The sequence below is a fragment of the Oreochromis niloticus genome, linkage group LG7, assembly GCF_001858045.2.
Source record: "Oreochromis niloticus isolate F11D_XX linkage group LG7, O_niloticus_UMD_NMBU, whole genome shotgun sequence".
Taxonomy (NCBI): domain Eukaryota; kingdom Metazoa; phylum Chordata; class Actinopteri; order Cichliformes; family Cichlidae; genus Oreochromis; species Oreochromis niloticus.
Window position 1 is genome coordinate 63478439 of NC_031972.2, and position 26362 is coordinate 63504800.

The 26362-nt window shown below is 40.7% G+C and overlaps 1 long non-coding RNA gene across 1 annotated transcript; it reads right to left on the bottom strand.

The window, feature by feature from the left end:
- Positions 1–18329: 18329 nt before the first annotated feature.
- LOC109202966 (uncharacterized) lies at positions 18330–21762 on the bottom strand. Its single transcript, XR_002062971.2, has 5 exons — positions 21318–21762; positions 20507–20585; positions 19768–19925; positions 19314–19400; positions 18330–18932 (listed from the first exon to the last, which is right to left on the bottom strand). It is a non-coding gene; the product is annotated as an uncharacterized LOC109202966 (long non-coding RNA).
- Positions 21763–26362: the final 4600 nt, after the last annotated feature.

Below are 26362 nucleotides of genomic sequence, written 5' to 3' on the forward strand. Positions count from 1 at the left end.
ATAGAGGCTCGGCAGAGGTGGCTTGTGTGGTTTGTTTTTTAGCCTCAGCATAATGCCGGACCTACGGCCCCACTTTTGCTTCCTCTCCCTCCGTCTGCGCCTCCGCCTAGTCCCAATAACAATCCACGGGGAGCCCGGTGGTCTCGCTATGTGATCTGGGATGTTGTGCGTGCGAAGAAAGTCCAGTGAAACAGATGTTTGATGCTGGTCACCGATGTCTATGAGGCTCTGGCGGGTGTAGCAAACTTTGAAAGTAGAGCCGATAGTGCAGAAAAAAATAAGAAGGACATACAAACTAAGCAAACTAAACAAAAAAAAGGAGTACTGAGACGGAGAGCCGTAAGCCGCTGCAACAGTGTGCACCGCCATCTTTAGAAATATGATCAGTGGTTGTTGATCAATGGTCATGAGAATTTGAATAATTATGATGAAGGTGACCTCCCAGCCCATTGTTCCTTCAGTGGGCTGGTTTCAGTCATTATGCAAATGTACTGTTTATAAGATTGGGGAAACCTGCAGTCAGCTGAGACTGAAGAAGTCACTTGGATGAGTGACGAAATGTTTCTCCCACTGAAAACCCTACGTCCAGATGAACAGAATGAACTTTTTGGGGGTTCTCCCCTTGTACATTTCACAAGCTGCTCTATTTATTTATTTCATTTATAACATGAGCTACCACTATTTTACATAGGTTTGATTTATATATACATATTTCCTTGTCATTTTTTATTTTTTATACTAATATGAGAGAGAAACAGCACTACGATTCTCCTGTATGCCCTGTACATGTAGCGAAGTGACAATTAAAACAACTAATCTTTAAAATCTTTGAAAAAAAAAGGTTGGGAACACATTTCTACTATGAAGATTTTGGAGAAGTACTGAAAAAACAGAACTTACATATACACATTGTGTATATGTAGAACTTACATATACACAATGTGTATACACAATGTGTATATGTAGGCAACATAAAATGGTTAAAAAGGTTTTCATGTATCTCCATGTGGTGAAGCTACAGATCAGCATGTAAATCTGAAAATGTTGAGATGTAGGAGGGGGACTAAAATTAAGGCCCCCAGACGAGTGCACTGTGCAACATGAGCGTCTTTAACACTTATCAGGCCTCCTGCTGGGGATGTGACAGTAGCACACTGACAGTTTAGTAAATGATTATAGTCCAGAACAGCTTCTCCCCAAATTATCTTCTAGCATGTTCAATTTCACTCAACAGGGAAAGAAGATTTACTCCTTGGCGTGCTTTGTGACAATCCAAAGAGCTGAAAGAAAAAAGATATTTTGCTTGCATTTTCTTTCCTGAGGAATGTATGTGGGCTTTAAAATAAGAGCAGACAGGAACACGTAGCATTTAATAAGATCACGATGACAGATCAGATTTTGAGTGTCTGTTGCGACAGAACGCTTAATTATGTTGGGGGGTTTGGAGATTACACAGGCTTTTTAACCAGGAAAAAACTCCAGAGGCACTCGGAGTAATCAGACCTCAATCTCTTTAAAATAGCTTTTGAATGCATTTATATTTCAGGCTTTTTTGATATCATATATCTTTCCGTGCCAGAAGACTAAAGTGACTAGTCGCAGTAATGTTTGGTACAAGCAAAGCTCACAAATAGGCCTCAGAGAGACAGATGCATCTACACCTTTGCAACAACTTGCTAAACTCATTTCAAAAATGTCAAAAGTGTCTCATTACAGCTAATGCTTGGATCCGGTGGTTCTGTTATGCTCTGACTGGCATTTTTTCTTTCTTTTTTGTTACACTTGTTGTCTAAGACAGAAGAGTCACTCCAAATCAATAGAAAGTTGTTCTGAATCATCGCCTTTCTGTCACGAAGGAACTGGCTTCTTCCAGGATGCCAGAAGTGTGAGGATTCACTGCAAGTTTCGATTAGGATGGAAACAACGTAAATCACAGGCTATGATCCTTGTGGTCAACAGATCCAAGCCCATTTGATTACCTGTTTGAGATTTTGGACTTTCCACCACTCTCGTTCACATAAGAAAATATAAGAATGAGTACAGTATGACGACCTGAAGAATCAGTGCCATTACATTTTAGTTTATTTAATAAAAAAACCCAAATTGATGCGTTCTCATTAGCTTAAGAGTTAATCCTTTGAAAACACATAGGAGCGGGTTGCCCCAGTATCTAGAAAACAGTGGCTGAGATGGCATTTCTGCCTTTTGTATGTGGCCTGAGACCTGCCACATACAGAGTGCTCCAAAAGCAGAGAAGCAGAGAAATTGTAACCATTCACGTGAGATGGATGCAAATTTTAAACTCAAGATATGAAGGATCATTCCTGTCCTAGACTGCATCCTAGTCTAAAAGAACATCCTAGTTCTTCTTTGGGGTAAACAGCCTGCACTCATTACAGATGAGCTAGTTGTCCTACGGTGGCCACGCCCATTATGATTATGCACTTGATTTGGGAGGAGTAAGAAAAACAGACCTTAGTTGGCTGCAATCTCCTAACATTTCCCTTCAATTTTTCACTAATTTATTTTACTCATTTAAGACACATAATGTGTAAATTCAATCTAAAGTGAGGGTCTGTGTTCAGGAAGACCTAACCGGGGTGGTGGATTATACACAAAGATGACCCTAATTCCTTAACAGTTAATTCCATACTTATGAAAGTCTGCACACTATGACTGAACATCCACTGTAGTCATGTACACGTTCTGCAAACAATGATGGACCCAGCTGCACATCAGCTTCTTGGTTAATTTAAAGAAGTTGTCAGAGGTTAATATTTCTGCATATTTATGTTCACAGAGCACTGGTGTTGACTGAGCCTCCTCTGTGACAGATTTTGACTGTATTTGACTAAAAACTAGCCTCAAACAGAAAAAAGTCCAACATTTTACTGGAGGTCAGTAAGGGCTCCCTCAGCTCAGGCTCCTCTAGACTTGGAGTCCAGCTGCCCAGTGAGGAGTACGTTTTACGCTACTACAGGAAATATGCGTACAGTCTTAACCTCTGGCCATGGCTTCTGTGTCTTAGTCTTTTCCCAGTTTTCTGTTTTTGTCTCACTGTTTTACTCCTCGCCCTTCTGTGATTTGAACTGCTTCCGTCCACAGACTTCTTTTCATTCCACACAAAGTTCTCACATTCAGCTCCTGTTATTACTTCCCTGTTTGTTTAACAGTATCTATCCCCCCACTCACCTTCACCCTTCTTTCTCTTTCCTCTTACACATTTATTCCAGCCGCTGTCCTTGCTCTCTTCTTCAGACAAACACATCAGTGTGTTCACATCCCTCTTTCTCAATCTTCTTCTTCTTCCCTCCTCCTCCTCTGTTGCCCCATCCCCCCGGTGCTACATGGATTTCATATTTTCAAAGTCAAATAGCAGTCGCTGGAATGCCAAATAGGACCAGAGACACATGCGGGTCGACTCTCGCATGTTGCCATCTCACTTCAAATGAGAAAAGAAGAAACAAAAGACACAGGCTGCGACGCAGATAACAGGAGATGGGGTACAAACAGGATATCAAATGCAGTATATCTTCCTATTCTCTATCCTATTCCCCCCCTCCCTCTCTTCTCTACAGTTGGAGACCAGGTGCTGGAGCAGGAAGGTGCTTTAATTGTGTAGTGGGGGAGATGAGAAGGGAGGGTGTGTTTTTGTGTGTCTGCTTGTGTGTGTACTTAGGAGAGGCAGCAGTAGCAGATAATTGGAGAGGCACACCTGGATGCTGGTCACCTCTCAACCCTGACCCTCTGCCCTTCAAACCAGCATAATTCACTCTGGGTGCATACTGTGTGTGTGTGTGTGTGTGTGTGTGTGTGTGTGTGTGTGTGTGTGTGTGGTGAACCTTTCCTGCCCAGCCAGCATGCTATTGTGCGTGTATGCCCGTCTATACTGACTGCCCATGTCCAGCAGTCAGTGTGTGGGCAGGTGTGTGTGTCTGTCCATCTTCAGTGTGTGTGTGTGTGAGAGAGAGAGAGAGATGGTGCTGGTGAGCAGTAGGCCATGCAAGTCTGCTATAAAAGATTCAGGAGTGACTGATGACCTCGACCAAGTGAAAAAGCTCTCACTTTCTCAAACAGTCTTCTATGGGAGACAGTTTTTTTTCTTTTTAATGTAACCTTTGCTTTGGCAAAGAAAACACATCAAAAATTCCCTTTCAGCGCTGCACCCTGTGCAGAGGCTGTCCACTGGTTTAGTGAAAAACCTCGGTTGTATTGTTCATGGCCCAGGATTTCAGACTGGTGTCAAAGATGCAAAATCATTCTGTAACACACCAAAACTAGAAGGTGAACTAAAGTTACTGTACAGATCCAGTCAATGAAGAATTCAAAGCAGTACTACTGGTTGTTATTGGACTTTCATCAAGGAAAAGAAGATATTATATAGTATCACTTTTTACTTTTGTATTATTAACCAAATGTATTTTTACACTAGTTGCTGAACGTGTTCATAATTATCCATATTTTTTGCTGAGATTGCAGATTAATATCACTGCTGGTAATCAGGAATACTGTTGTCAGTGTGAGGTTGGTTTTCAGCAACAAGTCAAATGTGATTCACTCAGGTTAACTGATACTCATTAGAGCTGACTGTACATTTCTGTTTTCCCACCTGTGATATTTTCACATTGTCTGCTTAATCACAAAGCCCACTAATCTGTGACAATTTAAATGATGACTATCAACCCTGGTGCTGCGTCCAGGCTTCTACTGAGGCGCTCGTCTTTTCAGCATGCTGCAGTACTGCAGTCCTTGTTTTTTTCAATAGGCATGAGTCCTAATATACTACGTAATCATCATTCATCTCCTGTATTCCTTTGTTCCTAACAAAGTTAATGTGTATCACTCCTTTAAGCTAAGCTTTAAAATCTCACACTCTACAATTCAGCCTTCAGCCTTTTTTTGGTAGCAATTAATTCATACTCTGCAGAAAAAATAACAATCATTAAGTCACTGTGGTCGTGTCAGAGACTCTTTTATGTGCTGTTTAGTCCATTTTTGGACTAATGGATGATATCTCTGCCTGTCAGGCAACCACAGAGGCTGTGGCCACACTGACTGACCCACAATGTGTGCTTGAACTGACAGCATTTACCTGTCAAATCCCCCCAAAACATTCTTCTTGTTCATGTGATAAAAGTAGCATAGTCGTAACTCGTTTTAATAAAAAACAGATGTAGTCAATTTATGAACTTGAATCAAAGTCAGAGAATAAAAATATAACCACAGTATTTACACAAACACAACAAGTCAAATGGCTGAAGATGCTAGAATTATGTCCTTCCACCACTTAATGCTATTTGGCCAGTTGTACTATTTAATATCAATATTTATTGTGAAATCATTTAAAAATGTAACAGTACAAAATGATGTAGGTTTAAAGAAAGAATGAATAAATATTCCACCACAGTAGATTCAGTCTTTTCCAGCAGAGCATCATCTACAGCTCATTGTCCCACAAATCTAAGAAAGGGGAGGAGATGACCCTTGTCCCATTAACTGAGATCATCAGCAGACTTTTGGAGTTTAAGAGTCAATAAATATTTGAAAACGACTTTGTTCTGTGATGTAACTGCAGCATCATGGGCTGCAGAGTCTAATTTGTTAATAATATAGTGAATGACGGTCAGGTTAAAGTTAATCTTTCCACTCAGGAGTGTGGCTGCTTCTCTCCATCAACATCACAGCAGCTGCATCATCACTTGCAAAACCAACAAACCATGAATGACTGTGGGATTTTGTAGACAGCAGCGCTTGTGCATAACTGCAATTCAACCAGCTGAAATAACCCTAATCCTGAACATCTGATGTAGCTGGTCAGACATGTGTTTAATATTCAGTAGGCTCATTTATAACATTTTTGCGAGGCTCCTGTAGAATCAGGTCCTCCAAGTCCTTTTTATTTCCTTTTTATTTAGTTAATGGTAGTTTTCAAGTTGAAATAACAGTGATACAGTGTGGCATAAAGAAAAGTTCAAACTGAATGCAGCACCATCTCTACTGTCACAGGATTGTAAATGGACTGATTCTTATATAGCACTTTTCTACTCTCCCAGAGTACTCAAAGCACTCTATTCAACATACCACATTCACTTTCTGCTTTTTAGTGCTTCCTAACTGTAGGAGCCATTTTGGGGTTAATGCCTTATGTGGCCGCTAGAGGTCACCTTTTTCTGTTTTGCTCATGTAAAGGTATTTAAGGTAGACGCACGTAATCAGCGTCAGGTGTGTCGTTAAGTGTGAGAAGGCAAACAGTTTGTGACCGCTGCGCTGTTATGTCAAGATGGCATTGGAATAAAGAACAAAAAGGACAAGAGAAGTACAGCTGGATTTCTTGGACTGTTTACTTAATTCATACATACCAGTGACATCGCGTCACCCCCGTTAACGACCACCTCAGTGGCTTCAAGCGTAGGCTTAGCCTCTACAATTAGAGTCACAAACTAGCTTTGCTATGGGGAAAAGTTTGTGCCAACTGCGCCGCGGTGTTTTGGGGGCTCGGCGCAAACAGGACAATTAAAGTCTGAGTGATCGATCGCCGTGGAGAGCTGAATGCCGTTTGGAAACGTTTTACCGTGGAGGGTTCACGAGGAGCGGACAGCTGGAGTATCGGTCTGTCAGCTGACGACGTGGGATTCCTGGTGGCTGTTCCGTGGAAATTGGAGAGGACTCAGAATTCTTCATCGGAATCAGCACGGCGCCCAACGTAAGGTATGAGTAGCGCTACTAAGAAATGGCCATTTATAAAAAGTGTGCACACTTATTTAAGAAGACGTAATTCCAATGCATTGGTGGTCAAACATAATAAATCTGATTTATAAACAAACTTTCGCATGTGCGCATAAACTCTCAATACTTGGTAAATATTTGCGTTTTGGGACATTTGAACTATGGACACAAATAAAGCTGCTGACAGGCTCCCTGAGCCTGCTGCAGAGTCAGCTGTGCAAAGTAGCAACGCCAGCAAGACTGGGGCGCATCCAGAAAAGGAAAAACGAGTGGTGAAATTGACTGCTAAGGCACTTGCAGAGAAACTGGACAGACTGCAACGTGATAGAAAAGCTAAATTAAATAAAGCTAATAATTTAAAAGAGAGTATAAGGGTCTCAATGGAAAAAAAAAAAAGAAACTTCTATGGTTCAAGCATCATTTAATGATTTTGTTGGTTTGTGTAATGAAGCAAAAACAGTTCATGGTTCATTGATGTGTTTGTTACCAGATGATGAAAAAGAAAAGCATGAAACATGGTTTAAAGCGAAAACAATGCATTATGATGAGTTCACTCATGAAGTGAAAGAATGGTTATCAGGTTGCGAACATTTACATTTAAAGGGTGAACATGGTGTTGATGATGATGTTAAGCCAGAGGACAGTGTTTCAAATGTTGTTGGTAAATCTTCAGTCACTAAAAGCTCATCTAGTGGTAAAGTGAGCACAACTTCTTCTGCCAAAATAAAAGCAAAAGCAGAAAAAGCAGCATTACTCGCTCGTATGGCAGTCCTAAAAGGAGAAGCATGCTTTGGAGGAGCAAGAACTAAAGCTAAGGAGGAAACGTGAACAGCTTGAGCTCGAAGCTTTGCTTTCTGCCTCTTCTGCAAAGTTAGCTGTTCTCCAAGCTGCTGAAGTTCAAAGTATATCTAACATATCGTCCAATGCTATGAATTCATATTATGAAAGGGAAATCAGGAAAACGGCTGCTTCAGCCGCAGTCAAGCCCAGTACACCAGTCAATGAAGATAAACCTGCAATGCAAATGGTACAGACTGAAAGCAACATATCTGCAATGATCCTGCCAGAAACGGAAATGGAAAGTGAGCCACAAGCTCAAACGGTCATCACAACGCAATTTCACGATGTGGATCCTCCACAGCCCAGGCCGATTCCTACAGCGGGAGAAAGACAGTCGGAGGACATTTGTACCATTTTACAAAGACAAAATGAAATAACTGCAACCCTTGTTCAGCATCAGCGTTCATCGTCATTACCATCCAGGAAAATACCTGTATTCGATGGTGATCCTCTTCAGTACATCTCTTTCATTAATGCGTTTGAACAAGGAGTAGAAGAAAAGGCCAATATGAAGGACTGCTTGTATTATTTGGAGCAGTTTACAACAGGACAGCCGAGGGAGCTGGTACGCAGTTGTCAACATATGGCTGGAGGACAAGGCTATACACAAGCAAAGCAACTGCTCAAAGAACACTTTGGAAATGAATATAAAATTGCAACTGCTTACATTGAAAAGGCATTATCTTGGCCTGCAATTAAGAATGAAGACGTGAAATCATTGCAAGCATATTCTCTTTTCTTACGTGGGAGTTGTAATGTCATGAAAACATTGCAGTATATGCAGGAACTGGACATGCCAGTGAACATGAAAATCATTTTGTGCAAGTTGCCATATAAAATGAGAGAGAAATGGAGAGACTTTGCATATGATATATTAGAAACTTCTAAACATAGAGCTCGGTTTCAAGACTTGGTTGCATTTATTGAAAAGCAGGTGAAAATTCTTTCGGATCCTTTATTTGGGGACATTCAGAATGTAACGTCAACAATCCCTGTCTCAAAGGCTGACAACAGACCGAAATCACAACCAATCAAACAAATTAAAGGGAACAGCTTTGCTGCTACAGTCACACCCATGAACCCGAATAAAACCTACAGCACGGAAAGGCTGATTACCACAACAAGCCATGACTTCACAGTAAGGCCATCTTGTGTCTGCTGTACTCAACGACACACACTGGAGGAGTGTCAACAGTTTCAGCGGAAGAAGCACAGAGACAAAATGCTTTTTCTAAAGGAGAAAGGGCTGTGTTTTGGTTGCTTAGGTGCTGGGCACGTAAGCAAGGACTGTGCTAAGCATTTGACATGTAGGACGTGTAGTAAAGGTCATCCCACTGTCCTCCATATTGATAACAATGGTTTAAGTCCAGAATCTTGTGGAGAGCCCTCCTCTTCAAAGAATGTAACTCCTGTGAAAACTTGTGGTCATACAGGGGCCGGAAGAGACAGCGGTTTGCTTTCCATTCTGCCAGTTCAAATAAAGTCTGTTAAAGGTAGTCATGTCATACAGACATATGCTTTTTTAGATCCTGGCAGTTCAGCTAGCTTCTGTTCAGAGCACCTCATGCAAAAGCTAAATCTTGTGGGCAAAAGAACGCACTTCCTGTTACAAACGACGGGTCAAGAAAAGGTTGTCTCTGCCCACTCACTTACTGGTCTTGAAGTTTCTGGTTTAGGCAGCAATGCTTTCTATGAACTTCCAGAAATCCTAACACAGGAAAGGATGCCTGTCACCACGGATAACTTTGTAAAGGAAGAAGATCTGATCAGGTGGCCATATCTGTCAAAGGTTCAAATTCCCCACATAATGGCCAATGTGGACCTGTTGATTGGATGCAACGCTCCCAAGTTATTAGAACCATGGGAGGTCATTCATAGCCAGGGGAATGGCCCATATGCTATAAGAACAGCATTGGGTTGGGTCATAAATGGGCCCATGGAAGATGGTAAAAGCAACTTGGACAGCGAGCACCCACCAACAGTTGTACATAGGATATCTGTTTGTAAGCTGGAGGAAATATTGAAAAGTCAATATAACTACGACTTTAACGAAAAGGTTACAGAGGAAAAGGGTTTGTCAAGGGAGGACCTTAAGTTCATGAAGATCATGGAAACGCCTGCAACAATGGAAGATGGACACTACTGTTTGAAGTTACCTTTTAAAAAGGATAACATAAAGATGCCAAACAATTTCTCCATAGTTAAACAAAGATTGCAAAGTCTAAAACAACAACTTTTCAACAATGAACAGTTGCATAAAGGATATAAAAACTTTATGGACGAGGTGCTAAGTAATGGATATGCAGAGCAAATACCTTCGCAGCAGTTGTCTTGCGAAAATGGTAAGAAGTGGTACATTCCTCATCACGCAGTTTATCATCCCAGAAAATGATCTATAAGACTTGTATTTGACTGTGGGGCATCATTCCAGGGGACATCATTAAACAAGCAGCTCTTACAGGGTCCTAATCTCACAAGTACATTGCTTGGGGTTTTGCTTAGATTTCGACAGGATTGAGTCGCATTTATGGGTGACATAAAGGCAATGTTTTATCAAGTTAAAGTTGCCAAAGAGAACAGAGACTTTCTGCGTTTTTTGTGGTGGCCAGATAGAGATCTGAGCAAGGACATAATTGAGTTTCGAATGACTGTTCGGTGCAGTATCTTCCCTGAGCTGTGCCAGTTTCACTATGAGAAAAACTGCTGAGGACAACCAAACTGAATTCCTAGACAAGGTATGTGAAACAATAAAAGAGAACTTCTATGTGGACGACTGTTTAAAGAGTGTGGCCTCCACCTCAGATGCTGTTGATTTGGTCAAAGATCTTTCAGCATTTTGTCAAAGGGGAGGATTTACACTGACCAAGTGGGTTAGTAACAATCGCACTCTGTTGCAAAGTATCTCAGAGGAGCAAAGGGCTAAAGACTTGAAAGAATTAAATCTTGACAGAGACAAACTTCTGGTGGAAAGAGCTCTGGATATGTATCTGAAGAGAAGATGGGAACAGACTCAGTACATCTCAGATCTTTTTTGGAAACGATGGATACTCGAATACCTGCCTTTGTTACAGGAGAGACAAAAATGGAACCAAAAGAAGAAGAATCTAAAACCTGGAGATATAGTCATTATAATGGATTCCTCTGCACCACGTGGTTCCTGGCTACTTGGAAGAGTTCTGGAAACCATGCATGACAACAATGGACTTGTACGATCTGTACATTTAAAAACAAAGACTAATATTCTAGAAAGACCTGTAACTGAACTTTGCTTGTTACATGAGACTGTAATCTAAAAGTGTTTAAGTGCTCTATTACTTATATACATTCACCTAAATAAACATGTCTAAAGTAGACTGTATTAGTGGCTCCTTATTTTCTTTGTGATTAGAATTGCCATGTCTGATAGCCATTGCAATTAGGGGCCGGGGTGTAGGAGCCATTTTTGGGTTAATGCCTTATGTGGCCGCTAGAGGTCACCTTTTTCTGTTTTGCTCATGTAAAGGTATTTAAGGTAGACGCACGTAATCAGCGTCAGGTGTGTCGTTAATTGTGAGAAGGCAAACAGTTTGACCGCTGCGCTGTTATGTCAAGATGGCATTGGAATAAAGAACAAAAAGGACAAGAGAAGTACAGCTGGATTTCTTGGACTGTTTACTTAATTCATACATACCAGTGACATCGCGTCACCCCCCCCCCCCGTTAACGACCACCTCAGTGGCTTCAAGTGTAGGCTTAGCCTCTACACTAACTAACATTCATACTCCGATGAATGCTTCAGAGAGCAACTTGGGTTTAATATCTTGCCAAGGATACTTGGCATGCAGACTGGGGGAGCCAGGGACTGAACCACTAACCTTTCAATCAGTAGATGACCTGCTCTACCTCCTGAGCTACAGCAAACCAAACCACTGACATTGTGAGGATTGAAAGCTAGAGTTATAGGACCCTGTGACAGAAGGCTAACAAATGTTTAAACAGGTTTATTTACAGGAACTTCAAAGTTATGAACACTAGAACAGGCAGCCCATAATTGTGCATGAAAGTGTATCTGAGCACAAGTATGCAGTAGGGATGGTCTGTTGGAGAAGAAACAAGATTTAGATTTTGCCAAAGGATTAATCTTAATTACTGGAGAAAGTGGAGTTTAAATCTTACTTGATTATATTTACCAACAGTCTGAGGAGGGATGATTGTCTGGAGAAGCTCAGTGGAAATGAGAAGAGAGTGGTGGAGCGTAAGCAGGCAGGTATGTTGCAGGTGAGAATTCCTTTGACAGGAGTTAGCTGGTTAGCTATTTGAGTGAGAGCAGATTTGAACTCTGGAAAGTCAAAGAGGACACATTAACCCACTTTTTCCTGGAGGAGTTACTGGAAACAGGCGAGAGGGCAAAGTTAAACAGGTCAGCAAGCAGTTCTGAGTATGAAGGAGCAAAGTAGCACCAGTGAGAATGTAGAGGGGAAAAAAGCCTCAATCTGGGGGGTTAGCCATATTATTTGTCAGATAATTCCATTAATAAGGAGCCCACAGCACAAACATAGCTGACTGGTCCAGTCTCATTACTCTGATTAACAAGTAAATCCAAGCAGACAGCAGCTGGCTGCAGCTGCCTGTGTTTTGACACACCAGTACCCCTAGCTCCTGTGTCCAAAAAAGTGGGTTTTCTTCTTATTTTTTCATGTATACATGTCTGCATATAGGTAAACTAAAAAACTGCATGATATCATTATCGTTCACTACTGCACAGACAGTGTGAGATTTTCAAACCTAATGTAAATCCCAGCACTTTTTAGAAGGAATAAATCAGAGAATTAAAAAACTATGAGTTCAGTTTTGATTTGCATCTCTTTGTTATTGTGTTTTAAAACCTAAATAAATACCAATAAATCAAATAATTTCATTGTAAATATGGAATAATGCTCCATAAGGTAGATATGTAACATTCTGACAGTATGGCAGTGAGAGCTCCCCTCTGCAGCTTCTATGCTTAAAGTCAACAAGAAGGAGACTTACTGACAGCATAATTTATGCCGTAGTTTTACAGTCCTACTTGTGGTGAAAGAGTCTTGTCTACAACATGTAATCTCATTTTCTGTCGTTCTGGTGAGCTAAATTCAAACTAGAGGCAGTGCGGGATCTGTTTTGTGGGTGTTTTACAACACAGCCTTTGCAGTGCTACAGTGACTTCATTTCCATCCTGCCTCAGTGTCTTTTAATCCTGTAGTGTGTGCCCCTAGCTTTAACCTTATTACCCTGCACACCCAGGGGACGTGTAATGAAACAGTTCCTTCATTCAGGAGGTCAATTTGCTCGCTTTTCTTTATGAAGTCTAAAGTCTTCTTCATCCCATTGGCATACCTGCCTGTCTGATTTTCCTCCACTCTAGCTCTCCCTTAATTAGCTCATACACTTGTGTGTAAGTGTTAGTAATCAAGACAGAGAATTCCTGTCTCATGCTGACTTCATTGAGTCTAGATTTGATGTATTAGTTGCAATATTCCCTCTTCTTACTCCTTACATCTTAAAAAAAACTCATGTTGATGGCTTGACTGTTTGCCTGTGCACAGACAGATTGTTGCTCTGGTTTTCTGCCTCTGAAACAGGAAAATCAAGCGTTACCAATTACAGATGACACACACAGAGCATTGCGGGCCCCGAGCTGTCATCACATTCAATCCAGCTGTCAAGGAATCAAAACAGATCAAATGCAGAAACACAAAGAAAAAAGTATGCTCATTTGGCAAACAAAAAACTATTTGTTCTTCAGCAGCCCTCCGTGAAATCACTCTTGCAATCAGTTACATCATGATCAACATTTTGTCCTTGGGTAATTCATCAATCAGTGGTTAAGTAAATCATATACGTGGTATTCGCTTTAGAACGGTAGTTACACAGTATGACCGCCACGCCCTCATGCTAAGATTTAGTTATTATCATTTCACATATGTTACAAATGAGGCTAATATGTATGTATGTAAATTTGCAGGTAGTTTGCATGAACAAAACTAATCCAAAGTGAAAATAGCATTCAGCTCTAAGTGGAAAATCCACGAATACCTCAAAATATGACAATAATTAAATCAAGAACATCATGATTACTGTTACCAAATTTTCACTTAGTGTGTTTTATATGCTGTACATTTTTTATCAGTTGACAAGCTAATGTAGATATAATGGAACAGATGCACTAAACTGTCAGTCTACTCGTGCCACATATTATCTATGAAGAACAAACTTGCATTACCTATAACCCTTTGCAAAACCAAGGAACACAGGAATATCTCACTATCTTCACATCACCTCATGCTTAAATTAGCACCTATGGACAATTTAGAGTTCACTTAAGTCTTTGGATGTTTTTGGACTGTGGGAGGAAGTGAGAATCCAGGGTAGACATGAGGAGGACATACAAACCACACAAAGAAAGGTCTTGGTTTAAACCCAGGGACTTCTTGCTGTATTAACAGTGCCAACAGTGCTAACCACCACACCACCCTGCAAATGCTCATGCACACTCAAATCTTCTTAAAAAGCTAACGAGCTAGTTCAACCTCCAATATCTTGAACCTGAGTTTTGTGTAAATGGCAAATTCTTCTTGTCCACCCCTTGGGACCCTGCCCCCTTAACCCTGAGACAGATGAGTAGCCCTGTTACCAAAGACTGTTAAGAGATCCTTCTACATCTGCATCCTCAGGTTAGCAGCACTACATTTCTGCTATATGCAGAACAGATATCCCTCCTGACCTGTCTGAAGTGTTTCTTCATGGCTGACTAGAAATTATGCTCCATGGCCTCAAAAAACCCCTCCCACACCTGAGTTTCTGCATCGCCAACCATCAAAGCCCCCTCTGCTTTTAAAAGCTGAGCCCCACAAGGTTGATAGGACGTCTTTAGCTCAATGGCTCACTTTCCCCAGTGTCCACCACCTTGTTGACTGTTACAGCAGCAGCTCCTGTACCTGGAACAAGATGCAGACATATAAGCTGGAGACTACAAGCAGGAATAATAACGGTGCTCAAACGATGCTCAGAATTAGTTCGTGGTACAACAAAGTGAATGCACATCAACGTTACTAACTTGTTTTTAATTCTTTGGAACACTTTCTTCTAAATGAGAAGTGTCATTTAAAAACAATTAATTACACATTATCTTTATTTCTTTAATACCATCCTTTTTTTGATGAACACAAGAGGGACCTGCTGTCTCTGCAGGAACACGCATGTATCATGTCACAAAAGGTGACACAAGGTGAGGGCCAAAAAAGTGAGCTTTACTGATCATGACAATTATACGCAGAAGGTCAACAGGCTCACAAATGCTAACTGTGACTCTAATCACTGGAACACAAGTAAGACATCTAATCAATAGTGAGGAGGTGAAGTTTGGGAAAATACAAATGAGCTTTTAATGATTATAGCAATGCTCTGGATCTGTCAGAGGAACAATAATGATAAAAAAAAAAACAAAAACAAAAAAAAAAAAAACTTATTGATGCGCTGCCTTCCTTACACCATCATCTGAGTCTTCACATGTCTCCCCATCACTCTATTCTCTTAACCCCCCCCCCCCCCCCCCCCCCCCCCAACCTTTAGCTTTTCCTTTCATTTAGTTCTTGTCTTCTGTCCTGCACCCATGTCTCGTCCTCTGTGTGTGAAGAACAAAGAGGATGTTGTCCAGCGGGTGATGACAGAGCTGCTGAGGGTCAGTGTGATATTTGGATGTGATATTTTCATTGCCAGCTTAAATGTCTTTTGTGAACACAATTATCACCCAGCAACCGCAGAAAGAAAGACGGGCTGATACAGACAAACTACAAAGAGGATCCACTTTCCACCAGGAGATGCTTGGTGAGGTTATTATTCCAAAACACACTACCCTGGAGATATTGATGCACCAACATTTAGCCTTGTAACTGTGGCACTAATGTTTCCACAGCGTCTTTGGGAATCTCACCATTCCAAGCAGAAACATCTTGTTTCACTGGTGGCAGGAATTGTGGGAAAGTGAAAGAATGAGGGGAAAAAAATGAAAGTAGCCTCTGAACATGGAGGACAGTGTATAGATATTATTTAAATAATATCTCATTTAAATAAAAGCTGTGTCATTGTCCAAATACTTATTAACTTGACAGTATGCAGTACTGTAAGTTTACTCACATTTAAATTCAAACATTACAAGTGCCACACTTACTTACACTGAGTTGCTGTAAACATATGTGCACATGAGCGCGCTCCTGCAGGCTAGTGCGCACACTTATTATACATAAGCTTACTGACGTGACCAAAAAGAAGTTAATTATCCAAACTTATATTCCACCTTCTTAACGCAGAGAATGCTTATGTAATGAATAAAGTTTTAATAACGCATTAAATTAAAATTTGCAATATGAAAAATATATATTCATAAATAATTTTCAAGCAGTTCAACCTTCAGACAAGAGGATAGCTGGTCTGGAATATTTTTTACATTTTCTCTGGTCTGTTTGAAATGGTACCCTGTATTCGTGTTCAGATGAGTTTTTTTGATGGAAAAACGAGGCAGCGGGAGTGTTGGGACAACATGCTATCACATCTCCACCACTCCAGCAGCAGCAGCATGTCATAAAAAGCTGCTCAGAAACAAAAAAACAGTGATGACAGGGATATCTGCTGCATCACTGCTGATAGATGGACAATCTGGCAGACACAGTCCGAGGCAATTAAGTTATAATTTCTGAAAGCTCGTTTCCATCTTTTGACCTCATCTGTGAGCGATCTGCGTTTATCTTGATATGTCTGTAATAACGCACTCATAGAAAAATCCGATAAATCAGATTAGATAAATGAGTCGGCTCACTTCAGCTTTTTTTTTTTTTTTTTTTATACATTTTTCAGTGGGAGACCTGGACAACATTAAACACTGAATGCGTCATTATCTTGGAAGGAAACAGCATCATTCATGAGGAATGATATGTTTACCATTATTTTGTTGAGTTCCAGTAAACCTCCGTCTATGGATGCCTCATTAAAACACCAGGATGAATGAACAAAGACAAGAAACAAAAGAGAAAAATTTTAAACACATGCACCACGCAGTCTAATAGACCTGAGTAGTTATGATAATCCAGGAATGTGAATGAATGATAATAATGGCCCTTTTCCTCACTACACATAACCCGTCGCCACAGGCAGCGTGAGACAAATCCTCATGTATCTACAATGCAAATCAGCATATTCACCAACATATTGGCTTATTTATAATGGCTGCTTTTGAAAATGTAATTGTGGTGTTGGAGTTGCTTTCTTGTGGAACAAAACTTCTTACAGTGCATTTGTGTTTGTTTTCTACCATGCACAAATAACCACAACATGTAGTGACCAACTGGAGAGAGGTACTGAACCGTCTCCAGGACTTTTCTTTTACAGTTAAATTACTAAAATGCCACAATCTAAAAATAATAAAATATTAACTATTAGTGTTATATATATATATGATACAGTAAGTCTTAAACAATTGTCCTGTTTGGATAAGAGTTTAAGAGGAATAAACTCAAATAATATGATGCAAAAGATGTAGAGAACATTTATCAGACTGTTGGAAAAATTTTCCAGGCGGACCTGTGTGGTTGAGAAACTCGTTGAGAGCAGCTGATATGTCTGCTAACTATACTAAGAGTCAAAGGAGTTTGCAAAGAAAAGCGTCTGGACTTCTTTAAGTTGCTTGAAGACGTTTCACCTCATCCGAGAAGCTTCTTCAGTTCTAAGGTCAAATGGCCGAGAGTCCCAGATTTAAACCCAGTGGGAGTATCCCCCCAAAGAGGGACAAAGGACCCCCTGGTGATCTAATCACATGAGCCAAGGTGTGAAAGCGGGTGTGGGACCTAATCAGCCAGGGTTTCGGGTGAGCTCATTGTGAAACCTGGCCCCACCTTGTCATGTGAATTCCTGAGGTCAGATGGCCCAGGATGTGAGTGGGCATTAAGGCGTCTGGGGAGGGAACTCAAAACTGGATTATAGATGGCAGACAGTTGGTGCCTTAATGCCCACTCACATCCTGGGTGATCTTTAAATCTGGGACTCTCGGCCATTTGACCTTAGAACTGAAGAAGCTTCTCGGATGAGAGGTGAAACGTCTTCAAGCAACTTAAAGAAGTCAAGACGCTTTTCTTTGCAAACTCCTTTGACTACGATGACCTGGATGACTGAGAACCTTCACAGACAACTATACTAAGAATTATACACTGTAAAAAAGAAAATGTTGAGAAAACGTAAAATTTCAAGGCAACATGATGCAAGAGATTTTTGAGTTTTCTCAACTTTTGCCAACTGTTGTTGACTCAACTAAGATTTACAAGTTCTGCCAACTTGGATCTTCTTGTTCACCTAATTAGGATAATCCTGGAAGTCTAACGAAGAAATTCTGGTTTCAATGCCATGTATTTCTGCCTTCACCAAACACAGATATTCTTGTTGAGTAATCATACAATTCTTACTCCAGTGAGTTGAAAATTTACCTATATAAACAAAGGAAAATGTATGTTGTTATTATACTTGAAAAAACACTTAATAAATAGATATAGAATAAAACAAAGCACAATTCAATGTTATCTAAAAGCTTATTTTGTTCAACAGTCTTTTCAGTACATTTCAGAATGTCATGGGTAGTAGGGTGAATTTCTGTTAAAAAAAACAAAAAGAAAGAAAAGAAATAACAAACAAACAAAAACATGTTGCCAGTTTCTTTTGGGTGCTTTGAGCACCCCAGCAGAGACGTTAAAATTCCAGAGTCCAGAACCAAAAAAGAAAAGTGTCCAGCAACTTAATAATTCATGCACACACACCCTGACCGTCTTGTAAAAGCTGAACATAACTATTGCACATTAAATAGGGTAGTGCTACAAACGATTGCCTATGCACCCAGACATTGACATTTTACACAGGCTTACTATGATGAACTATGGAAGTTAAAAGTTATTAGAAATGTTACCATCAATGAAGAGGAAACTAACACTATAACAAATCTTTTAAAATACTACAAGACAAATTTTCACCATATATTGTCAACAATACAGATTCATCTGACTAAAATTTACATTTTGAATAATGATTTATCCACTTCACCTTCATATTGTCCGACCAGGCCAAAATAAGATGGCCTGAATTGCTTCAAAGGTAAAACTCATCTGCTTTGGATAATCAATGTTGAGGGCATACAGAAGGCCAAAGAGGTGTGCCAGGGCAGTAGAGAGATCTGGAATGTTATGTAGCACAATGTCCCCTTCCAACACAACTGCATGTTCTCACACAGACGTATCAGCATCGTCATCTTGTAGGATGGTGAGGATGGCAACTGATGCACCGTTCAACACTGGTTCCAAAATGTCAGTGTCCTGAAGAAAAGTAAAATATGAATTATTGAAAGCTAAGAAAAACTAAAGACAAAGCAAATTTCTAAAGATTTTAACTTTAACCTCTATACCATGCTGGTCGTTTGACCCATGGAGATTTTAAGAAGAAAAAGCTTATTTTCTTTTAGTTAATGCCACCTTGTGAGTTTTGTACAAAAATATTTTCTGCTATGGAACAACCACTAACAATGCCCAGCTGCTGCTCAGCAGCAAAAAAGGAGTGAGAGTTATGACAACTGCAATCCCCACTATAAAATTATCTGGACTGCACTGAGAAAGTGTACATTTCCATTTTGGATAAACTCATCCTTTAAAAACATCTCATAGCAATTAGTTTTACTTGCATTACTTTTTTGTACTTACTAAGCACTTCAGGAAAACCTCTGTTGCATCTTCTCTTGAGGAAAATGGGCAGGCCTCTCAGTGCCCGTTGGACACAGTGTTGGATGTCTAAAGAGTATTCAGTGGAAAACAAGAATTTCAATTAGTGAAGTAACATGGTGTACTATACACAATGCAAAATCAGAACTCTCATAGTAATGAAAGTAAAGCACTGGTCAGACCCAGCAACACGCAAAATGTACAACCCCCCCCCCCAAAAAAACCCCAACAACAACACCATATTAACAATTTTACTTTCGTTTTACAAATTAAATAAAATACTGCCAAATAAGAACAAAGCAATGACTCATGACATTCATTTTTACTGACATATCCACTGATGTGTTTTGTTTGAAGCCAACATCTTTTTCAGTTTCTGTTAAGAGAAAAGTATACTCTCTTCTAAAAATGTCAGATAAAGGAGCACTTCACTCACCTGTTCATCAAGTTTATCCAGGAGGTCTTCCATCTCCTCACCAAAAGCTCCCTTCTTAGACCAGTACAGTTTCAGCAGGCCAGGCACAACTTTGTCAAAGGATGCATTGAAGGTCCCCAGGAGGTCTTTGCTTGTGATCCGATGAAATTTTCAGATATCTAAACAATACATTCACCAAAATATTGTCATTTATTCAGCACAGAAAATTCCTGGGTAGCTGTCTTGGACAGTCTGCACCATGTTATATGCCTGACTGTGTTATCAACAGCAAAACCTACTTCAAAAATCTCTCATGAATACATCTTTTGCACAGGAATAGAAACACCCCCCACAAAACCCAGTATCAATATGAAAATACATATTATGTTCTAAGTTGCACCAAAATCTGTGACCAATCAGATTCTGTGACCTGCCTTAGTATTCTTTCCCTAACAATCTCAGACTATAGAAGTCCTATTTCTAGCACAAAAAGAAAAAAAAATACATGCTAAGTCAAAATTATGAGATTGCCTTTCTGTTTCACAATTTCGATTTAGCATGGGGACTCTTGTACTGGCAGAAATGTTCAGGGTAAGGATTTCAATATAACACTGGCAAGGGCCTTGACTGGAGTGGTAGCACAAGATAATAAAGTTGGCCAATGCATTACCCCAGCAAATACCGTACTGCTTCAATATAAGTATAAATCATGCCCAATTTGAATAATAATTAAATTATAAATAAATTAGGACAGTCTTACCTCCTCAGAGGAAAACAGCGCAGGTCATCTCTCCTGGACCTCAGATACCATAGGCTGACACTCCACGACCTCTCTCCGCCTGAGAGAAAATGTTTGCAATAATGAAACATTTCAATATAATGTAGAAAAAAAACGAGAAAGTTACGGATCGGACTCCCCGATCCTTACTGCGCATGTGCAAAGTCGGACCATACAGATCGCGTCTACCCGTGGAATTGTACATAAAATCAATACTACACCAACAAAAAGGCTCTCAAAACAATACAATACTTTCCACAGCTTTGCAGGATGGGTCAGGTGTATCCTTCGTGGCCCACCCTATGCCAGAATTCATAGCGCGGCCCAGCCGATTCTAGTTTCAAACAATGGCGGCAGCCACTTAGTTTTAATATTACTCTTATTACTCTTTCTGGGTCACAAAGTAAACTTTTAAGATATTTTCAGGCGAGAATGTAGCTGTGTAAATTTCAAATATCTGCTCAGTTTATTAAGACAACACATTTTTGCAAAAATGCTTCTACGTTTTCGGAGACGTCTGTTACCACCAGCTTCGATAGCTAGCTGGGGATTCAAGGCTCGCTAGAGCAGCGAGAACAGCGAACTCCTGGCATATCATTTTCAACCACCCCCCCCCCCCCCCCCGCGCGGTCCTTCGCTAGCTTAAACATGATATATAAGTCCCTTAGATGACTTAAATATGTTATTGTTTGGCTTTTTTTTCAGTGCTTTACTCGTTCCACCCTCCTGGGTCCTCAGGAGGATGCAGCCTAGCGCTTGTAGAAAATCCTAATAACAGATGTCGTTAGCTTACCTGCTAGGGCAAATGGCCGGCAGCTCCCGCACCTGTCCAAAAAATGGTCAAATAATACACTCCAACTTCAGACCAGGTAAAATCCGTAATGGTCGAAAAATTGTAATTTTCATCCAACTTTGGCCACATTTGTTCAGTTTCTTAGCAGGTTTTCAGTTCAGAACACATCGACAAACCACTATCACACAGTCTGCTCAGACTCGTTTGGTCTAGTTCAAACTTATTCAGACCACGACGTGTGCCAGTCACCTACGGGGTTTCCCACCGGTTCCCAACTCGACTCAAAAAATCTACTCAAAAGTTGATAATCTTTGTTATGCTCGCTAGAAAATCTTAGTTAGGACAACAATGGAAGAAATTTGTTGGGCAGACAAGCTATTTTAGGTTGTAAATGGAAAGTTTTATTTCTAAGTCAGTTTAATTTGAAAACTTTTCTCAAATCAACAATTACTAGTTATCGTTTTTGCAGTGTACTAATTTTGATATACTTTAGTTATGCTAATACAATTATACAGAGAAAAGCACAACAGTCAAATGGCCCTCTATGAGCAAGCACTTGGCATTAGTGGGAAGTCGAAGGAGTTTGCAAAGAAAAGCGTCTGGACTTCTTTAAGTTGCTTGAAGACGTTTCACCTCTCATCCGAGAAGCTTCTTCAGTTCTAAGGTCAAATGGCCGAGAGACTCTCGGCCATTTGACCTTAGAACTGAAGAAGCTTCTCGGCCATTTGACCTTAGAACTGAAGAAGCTTCTCGGATGAGAGGTGAAACGTCTTCAAGCAACTTAAAGAAGTCCAGACGCTTTTCTTTGCAAACTCCTTCGACTACGATGACCTGGATGACTGAGAACCTTCACAGACATTAGTGGGAAGGAAAAACTCCCCTTTGAGGGGAAGAAACCTCCAGCAACACCAGGCTCAGGGAGGGGCGGTTATCTGCTGCTACGACTCTTCGCTGCAATTTTTGAATGGATCAGCTATGGAATAATAATAATGATTGCTTTATAATAGGGATGAATAATCATAGCCTCAATGTAAGGACTCACTTATTTTATCAAATCTCAGGAGGGAGAAGGCCTAACTATGGAAAGGATGTGAGGGAGAGCACAAAGAAGAATGTTAAGGAACAAAAAAGAAAAAGTCAAAATCAACCATGAAAAAAGAAACCAAAATAAAAAAAACAAGACTGCAAGAGAGAAAGCAGAGGCAGACAGACAGATGGAGGCATTGCGTGTTTCCTGCTCTCACACCATCTCATCCAAATGGACAAGCTGTACTTTGAGCTGTTTAGTTGAGTAAACTTCTCAGGTACAGTCTATCCGGTCTCAATATGACATGTAAATCCCAGAGGTGGGTGTAAGAGGGGGAGAGAGAGAAGGTAGAGCGATACTGAAGAGTGAAGAGGAGCAAAGTGAGGTAGAGTAGTTCTCATGCATTCTTCTCATCTGTTTTTAATAAAAACCCTTTATCCTCTGAGATTCACTGCACCAGTAATCACCTTTCCTCATCTCCTCTGCCTTCACTTTTCCTCTCCATCTCTTAACCTTCACACTGCTGCAATTTCATATTTACCTCTAAACAGTAAAAATGCATTAAAGTGATGGTTCATAAATGCAGAGCCAAGCTCTTCAGCATTGTTTTTTATGGAGCTGTTGCCTTAAAGCACTCAATGTTTTGCAGAGTCTTTGCTGGTTGGCGAAAAAAAAGAAAGAAACACAAATAAAACTTTCAGCTTTTTCTTCAGTTCGCCAAATAACATATGCTAGCTGACAGGTTCACTGAATATGTAATAATTTTACCATTAAGCTGGACTAAAAGTTGCGCTTTTAGTGTTTTACACCGAACAACTTAACAGTAACGGCAGTCTGGCGAGGAAGGAGCGGCTAGCAGGCCTAGCGGGCTGAGTAGCTTATCTGCTTAGCAATTTAATTAAAACTGTCAGATACATTCTTTTTTCATAGTATAATCTTCACCTGCTTCATCCGAAGCACACTCTGTGTACTCACTACCTAATTTATAGCCAAAGTATTCACTCACTGTGTCTTTACTGTTTCGCTAACTTAGCTTAGCTTGTAGCCAACTTGCTAGCACCATGGCCTCTTCACCTGTCCCTCCTACACTTTCCTGCTCATTGTGTCAGATGTTTAGCTACTCCTCAGCCTCCTTTAGCAGTAATGATACCTGTAACAAATGTAGCATATTTGCAGCTCTGGAGGCCAGGATTACTGAATTGGAGACTCAGCTTCGCACCCTTCATTCACCCGTAGCTAGCCAGGCCCCTGTAGCTGGTGCAGCCGAAGATAGCGTAGGCCCCGCTAGCTGTTCCCCGGCAGACCCCAAGCAGCTGGGGAAAGAGGGCGGCTGGGTGACGGTGAGGAGGAAGCATAGTCCTAAACAGAAGCCCCAGGTACACCACCAACCTGTTCATGTGTCTAACCGTTTTTCCCCACTCGGCGACACACCCGCCGGGGGTCAAACTCTGGTAATTGGTGATTCTGTTCTCAGACATGTGAAGCTAGAGACACCGGCAACCATAGTAAATTGTCTTCCAGGGGCCAGAGCAGGCGACATTGAGGGAAATTTAAAACTGCTGGCTAAGGGTAAACGTAAATACAGTAAGATCATAATTCACGTCGGCAGTAATGACACCCGGTTACGCCAATCGGAGGTCACTAAAAAAAAAAATCAATATTGAATCAGTGTGTAACTTTGCCAAAACAATGTCGGACTGTAGTTTTCTCTGGTCCCCTCCCCAATCAGACCAGGAGTGACATGTTTAGCCGCCTGTTCTCCTTAAATTGCTGGCTGTCTGAGTGGTGTCCCAGAAACGATGTGGGCTTCATAGATAATTGGCAAACCTTCTGGAGGAAACCTGGTCTTGTTAGGAGAGACGACATCCATCCCACTTTGGATGGAGCAGCTCTCACTTCTAGAAATATGGACCAATTTATTAAACCCCCCAAAATATGACTATCCAGAGTTGGGACCAGGAAGCAGAATTGCAGTCTTACACGCCTCTCTGCAGCTTCTCTCCTCCTGCTACCCCCCCCCAAAACCCATCTCCATTGAGACTTTGTCAGCTCCCAAACAGACAAAAAACAAACTAAAAACCAGCAACAAACAACTTAAACATAAAGAATCACAAAGAAAGAACAATACAGTATCCACATCTGAACCAAAGAGTAAAACAGTGAAATGTGGATTATTAAATATTAGGTCTCTCTCCTCCAAGTCTCTGTTAGTACATGACTTAATAATTGATCAACAAATCGATTTTACTCTGCCTTACAGAAACCTGGTTGCAGCAGGATGAGTATGTTAGTTTAAATGAATCAACACCCCCGAGTCATTCTAACTACCAGAAACCTCGAAGCACAGGCCGAGGGGGCGGTGTGGCAGCAATTTTTCACACCAGCCTATTAATTAACGAAAGACCAAGACAGACTTTTAATTCATTTGAAAGCCTGATGCTTAGCCTCGTCCACCCCAGCTGTAAAACTCAGAAACCAGTCTTACTTGTTATTATCTATCGTCCACCTGGGCCTTACACAGAGTTTCTCTCTGATTTCTCAGACTTTTTATCTGATTTAGTGCTCAGCTCAGATAAAATAATTATTGTGGGTGATTTTAACATCCATGTAGATGCTAAGAATGACAGCCTCAACATCGCATTTAATCTGTTATTAGACTCAATTGGCTTCTCTCAAAATGTAAAAGAACCCACCCACCACTTTAATCACACTCTAGATCTTGTTTTAACATATGGCATAGAAACTGAACATTTAACAGTGTTTCCTGAAAACCCTCTGCTGTCTGATCATTTCCTGATAACATTTACATTTACAATAATTGATTGCACAGCAGTGGAGAGTAGACTTTATCACAGTAGATGTCTTTCTGAAAGTGCTGTAACTAAGTTTAAGAATATAATCCACCCACTGTTATCATCTTCAATGCCCTGTACCAACATAGAGCAGAGCAGCTAACTGAACGCTACTCCAACAGAGGTCGATTATCTTGTTAATAATTTGACTTCCTCACTATGTACTACTGTAGCTCCGGTGAAAACTAAGGCCTCAAATCAGAAGCACCTGACTCTGTGGTATAATTCTCAAACACGTAGCCTAAAGCAGATAACTCGTAAGCTGGAGAGGAAATGGCGTGCCACAAATTTAGAAGATCATCATTTAGCCTGGAGAAATAGTTTGCTGATTTATAAGAAAGCCCTCCGCAAAGCCAGAACATCTTACTATTCGTCACTGATTGAAGAAAATAAGAACAACCCCAGGTTTCTCTTCAGCACTGTAGCCAGGCTGACAAACAGTCAGAGCTCTACTGAGCCAACAATCCCTTTAATGTTAACTAGTAATGACTTCATGAACTTCTTCACAAATAAAATTTTAATCATTAGAGAAAATATTACCAATAATCATCTCACAGATGTAATATTATCTACAGCTACTTTCAGTACCATTGATATATTTTTCAGACCAAGATGGCGGCGCGTGAACAACGCGAGGCTCAGTGTCTCTCCAGAATCTGCTATTTAGCGGTATTTTATCTACTTTTAACCGGATTATTCATCCAGAATTGCTGTGCATTGCTGACCTACAGCAGACAAGAGCTTCTGGACATCTGGACTCATAACTCCAACAGTTTTATCGCAAATCTCCGACTCATCCCAGAGATCTCCAGAACACCGGAGGCTGCCCACTCTCCCCGGCCGGGCGGAAGTGCACGCAGACAGCGCCAAGAACATAAACAAAGGCGAGGTAGGCGTGGAGGGCTACGGGCTAAGCTAAAGCTAACACCACACCGGTTGCCTTTACCCAGTATTTTCCTCGCCAATGTCCATTCTCTGGCAAACAAAATGGATGAGATACGGCTCTCCATCACTAACAACAGACGGATTATGAACTCAAATGTCATGTTTTTCACCGAAACATGGTTGAACAACAGCTGCCCGGACAATGCTATTGAGTTAGCAGGACGCCACACACACCGAGCCGACAGGCTAGCAGATGACTCCGGCAAGACCAGAGGTGGAGG